The sequence below is a fragment of the Triticum aestivum genome, chromosome 2A, assembly GCF_018294505.1.
Source record: "Triticum aestivum cultivar Chinese Spring chromosome 2A, IWGSC CS RefSeq v2.1, whole genome shotgun sequence".
Lineage (NCBI taxonomy): Eukaryota > Viridiplantae > Streptophyta > Magnoliopsida > Poales > Poaceae > Triticum > Triticum aestivum.
The window spans coordinates 598944634-598950443 of NC_057797.1; positions in this window are offsets into that span (position 1 = coordinate 598944634).

Genomic DNA, 5810 nt, shown 5'->3' on the forward strand with positions numbered 1-5810 from the left:
ACCATCGCTCGTCCCCGACCGCCACTCATAAAGAAGACAATAAATAAATAAATCATGCTCCGACTTCATCACATAACGGTTCACCATACGTGCATGCTACGGGAATTACAAACTTTAGAACAAGTATTTCTCAATTTCACAACTACTCAACTAGCATGACTCTAATATCACCATCTTCACATCTCAAAACAATCATCAAGTATCAAACTTCTCATAGTATTCAATGCACTTTTTTATAAAAGTTTTTATTATACCCATCTTGGATGCCTATCATATTTGGACTAATTTTATAGCCAAAGCAAATTACCATGCTGTTCTAAAAGACTCTCAAAATAAAATAGGTGAAGCATGAGATGTCAATAATTTCTATAAAATAAAACCACCACTGTGCTCTTAAAGATATAAGTGAAGCACTAGAGCAAAATTATCTAGCTTAAAAGATATAAGTGAAGCACATAGAGTATTCTAATAAATTATGATTCATGTGTGTCTCTCCAAAAGGTCTGTACAGAAAGGATGATTGTGGTAAACTAAAAAGCAAAGACTCAAATCATACAAGACGCTCCAAACAAAACACATATCATGTGGTGAATAAAAATATAACATCAAGTAAAGTTACCGATGGACGGAGACGAAAGAGGGGATGCCTTCCGGGGCATCCCCAAGCTTAGGCTTTTGGTTGTCCTTGAATTTTACCTTGGGGTGCCTTGGGCATCCCCAAGCTTAGGCTCTTGCCACTCCTTATTCCAAAATCCATCAAATCTTTACCCAAAACTTGAAAACTTCACAGCACAAAACTCAACAGAAAATCTCATGAGCTCCGTTAGTATAAGAAAACAAACCACCACTTCAAGGTACTGTAATGAACTCATTCTTTATTTATATTGGTGTTAAACCTACTGTATTCCAACTTCTCTATGGTTCATACCCCCTGATACTAGCCATAGATTCATCAAAATAAGCAAACAACACACAAAAAACAGAATCTGTCAAAAACAGAACAGTCTGTAGTAATCTGTAGGTTTCGAATACTTCTGTAACCCCCAAAATTCTGAAATAAATTTGTGTACGTGAGGAATTTGTCTATTAATCATCTGCAACAAGAATCAACCTAATCTCACTCTCCAGTAAAAAATGGAAGCTAATCTCATGAGCATTAAAGTTTCTGTTTTTTACAGCAAGATCGCAAAGACTTCCCCTAAGTCTTCCCAAAGGTTCTACTTGGAACAAACACTAATTAAAACATAAAACCACATCTAAACAGAAGCTAGATGAATTATTTATTACTAAACAGGAACAAAAAACAAGAAACCAAAATAAAATTGGGTTGCCTCCCAACAAGCACTATCGTTTAACGCCCCTAGCTAGGCATAAAAACAAGAATAGATCTAGGTATTGTCATCTTTGGTGTTGGGAAAGAAAAGAGAAAATTTCTTATCTATAGAATTTATCTTTCTATTTTGAGAAAGCACGTGGCCATTAATGGTGGAAGAAAGATTAAGCACGCTACAAAAATTTGCATCTAAGCTAGCCTTCATCTCTTTGATAATTTCGTTTTGATAAAAGCACAAAAGAGAGGTGGATTCAACCTTCTCATTCATGGGGTGCCCAAATATAGTTTTCATCTTTTCATAGGTATCTATGGCATCCCCCTCAAGAAAACCTTCTTCAAAAATAGAATCTAAAACTTGCTTGAACAAAGAGGGTAAGCCAACATAAAAGCTTTTTAGGTATATCTCAATTTGATATTGGGGTACATAACTGGCGTGGATCCTTAATAGCCTATCTCAAGCATCTTTCAAAGACTCATCAAGTAAATAACAAAAAAAATCCCAGGATCATCTTCATCGAAATTATTCAAACTCTCATTGATAACCCCGATAGGTCTTTCCATAGCATCATTATTTATGAGCTTAGAGAGGACAGAGGGACTATCCAAAGTGCTAAAACCCGGGAGAGAACCCTTACCCCTTTTTGATTCGGCCATGGCAAAAGAAAGGCAAACCGGAAAGAGGCAAACGGAAAAGAGGGCGAATAAAACGGCAAAGGTGAAGTGGGGGAGAGGAAAATGAGAGGCAAATGGCAAATAATGTAATGCGAGGGATAGGCGTTTGTGATGGGTACTTGGTATGACTTAATTTGTGCGTAGATCTCCCCGGCAACGGTGCCAGAAATGGCTTGTTGACGGGAGATCAAATCTTGACTTGACTTGGTGCAACCTCCCCGGCAACGGCGCCAGAAATCCTTCTTGCTACCTCTTGAGCATGCGTTGGTTTTCCCTTGAAGAGGAAAGGGTGATGCAGCAAAGTAGCGTAAGTATTTCCCTCAGTTTTTGAGAACCAAGGTATCAATCCAGTAGGAGGTAATACACAAGTCCTAGTACCTGCACAAACAAACAAGTACCTCGCAACCAATGCGATAAAGGGGTTGTCAATCCCTTCACGGTCACTTATGAAAGTGAGATCTGATAGAGATAATAAGATAAATATTTTTGGTATTTTATTTATAGATTGGAAAATAAAGATTGCAAAATAAACAACAATAGAAACAGCAAGTTGCTAGGAAAATAATATAATGAAAAATAGACCCGGGGCCATAGGTTTCACTAGTGGCTTCTCTCAAGATAGCAAATTCTACGGTGGGTGAACAAATTACTGTCGAGCAATTGATAGAAAAGCGCATAGTTATGAGAATATCTAGGCATGATCATGTATATAGGCATCACGTCCGCGACAAGTAGACCAAAACAATTTTGCATCTACTACAATTACTCCACACATCGACCGCTATCCAGCATGCATCTAGAGTATTAAGTTCATAAGAACAGAGTAACGCATTAGGCAAGATGACATGATGTAGAGGAATAAACTCAAGCAATATGATATAAACCCCATCTTTCTATCCTCGATGGCAACAATACAATACGTGCCTTGCTGCCCCTGCTGTCACTGGGAAAGGACACCGCAAGATTGAACCCAAAGCTAAGCACTTCTCCCATTGCAAGAAAGATCAATCTAGTAGGCCAAACCAAACTGATAATTCGAAGAGACTTGCAAAGATATTAAATCATGCATAAAAGAATTCAGAGAAGAATCAAATATTGTTCATAGACAATCTTGATCATAAAACCACAATTCATCGGATCTCAACAAACACACCGCAAAAAGAATTACATCGAATAGATCTCCAAGAGAATTGAGGAGAACTTTGTATTGAGATCCAAAGAGAGAGAAGAAGCCATCTAGCTAATAACTATGGACCCGAAGGTCTGCAGTAAACTACTCACACATCATCAGAGAGGCTATGGTGTTGATGTAGGAGCCCTCCATGATCGATTCCCCCTCCGGCGGAGCGCCGACAAAGGCCCCAAGATGGGATCTCACGGGTACAGAAGGTTGCGGCGGTGGAAATAGGGTTTCGTGGTGCTCTCGGATGTTTTCAGGGTATATGAGTATATATAGGTGAAAGAACTAGGTCAGCAAAGCCACAAGGGGCCCACGAGGGTGGGGGAGCGCCTACCCCCCTGGGCGCGCCCTCCTACCTCGTGGCCGCCTCGTTTCTTCCTTGACGTCCACTCCAAGTCTCCTGGATTGCGTTTGTTTCAAAAATAACTTTCTCGAAGGTTTCATTCTGTTTGGACTCTATTTGATATTATTTTTCTGCGAAACACCCAAATAGGTAAAAAATAGCAATTTGCACTGGGCCTTTAGTTAGTAGGTAGTCCCAAAAATAATATAAAGGTATATTAAAGCCCATTAAACATCCAAAACAGATAATATAATAGCATGGAACAATCAAAAATTACAGATATGCTGGAGACGTATCAGTGCTCTCGGTGCGGCGTGGTCAATGTGGTCAAGAAACGACTTCGATTGGAAGAGTATTGTACGTGGAGAGACTAACAGTTGGGTCCACGGCCACAGTAAGGAAGTGCAACCTTATTACGTGTAAAATAATTATTCCTCCACCTGACAGCAGGGACCCACCGGATGGGCCACCGTATTTCGTGAAAAAAATGTTCCCCCTGACTGCTGGGACCCACCAGCTACATCTTCGCACGCAAGAAAGTGCGTCCATATTACGGGCAAAAAAAAGTTCTCCCCCTGACAGCTGGGACCCACCAGCAATAACTTCGCGCGCAAGGAAGTGTCTCCTTATCCTCTCTGACAATCAGAACCCACCTGGTCGAAGTGTACGTAGCGTTGTCATTCTAGTCACGAACGTGTACGTACATACTGGTCGACCGATCTGTCTGCAGACTGCAATGATGAACCGTGGCCGAGTAAGGAAGGACATGTATGAATTAGACAAGTATTACCATGAAAAAAGGGGCACATGTCGTAGTAGAGGCGCGGACGTAGCATATCACGCAGTCTCATCAATATCGTGTACACGTACGTACAACCATGGTGCAAGAAAGTAAATACGGCCACGTACGTACATATGGATGGGGTCTCGAACGCCTACTCGCACATACGTACGGCCATGGCTCGTGTACATGAAGAGGCAGCGACGACGTCCTATTCATGGGAAGCCAACCGATTGGCTCGGAATGGAGAAACTGCATCGTCGTGTTCATCGGGAGGCAACAAAATGGATCATGTTCATCAGGAGCCAACCGGCTTGGACGGAACAGCCGAAACAAGGTGTGGCGCACCGCAGAACGGAGGAAACGGCCTTGTGTTCGACCACCTACGGGCAAAACGGGATCCTGTTCACCGGAAGGGGTCTGGCGTACCGCTAAACAAAGAAAACAGACTTCTCTTCAACCTCCTACGGTCGAAACGGGGTCCTGTTGATCGAGAGGGGTGTGGCGTATCGCAAAACGGAGGAAACAGACTTCTCTTCGACCTTCTATGGTCGAAACGGGGCTACTGTTCATCGGGAGGGGTGTGGCGTACCATAAAACGGGGCTCCACGGGCTACTGTTCATCCACCATCTACTACCTCACTCCAGCCTCCACGGGCTACTGTTCATCCACCGTCGACCTCCTCCAGCCTCCACCTGCGACTGTTCATCCATGACGTCTCCCTCCTGCCTTCACCAGCTACCATTCATCCACGGGCTCCTGTTCATCAAGCCTCCACCGGCTACTGTTCAACCACCCCTTTACGGGCTACTGTTCATCCAGCCCTCCATCGGCTACTGTTCAACCCCTCCACGGGGTCCTGTTCATCCACCCCCCAACCGGCTCGATCAGGGTCCTATTCATCCAGCGGCAACGACCTCTAGCTACTACCCCGGGGTCCTGTTCATCCAACCCCCACCGGGAACTGTTCATCCAACCCCCAACAACGTTCACTATTCATCAAGAGGCAGCAGGTCCGATCGGCTTCAGTTAACAACAATAGCGAAGGAATCGCTCGATCGGGTTCAGTTAACAGCCATGGATCGATCGACCGCTCAGGTTCAGTAACGCGTAGCCGGTGCAATCGCTCGGTTTCAGTAGGCAAATGCCTCGCCCAGGTTTAGTTAGAGCCCAACGTCTCGCACCCAAGCGCGTACGTGTACGACAGAAACACGCAATCCCTCCGTGCATCTCTCGGCCCCGACCACCCACCGTAACCGGGAACTCCCTGATATTTTCCTCGCCCTCGCTTCTATCACGGTTTTTTCTGTCATGGACGGCCCAAAGAATGTCATGCAGCTGCGTCTCCGGCCCGCCCAGGACGAAAAGCCCATTTTCTGTCATGATTTTTTGTCATAGAAGTAGGAGCCCACCACATGTATGATGATATTGGGTTTTGTCACAACTATCGTCTTGGAAGTGTCATAAGCATGACATATTTTCTTCGTTCAGCCCAAAATG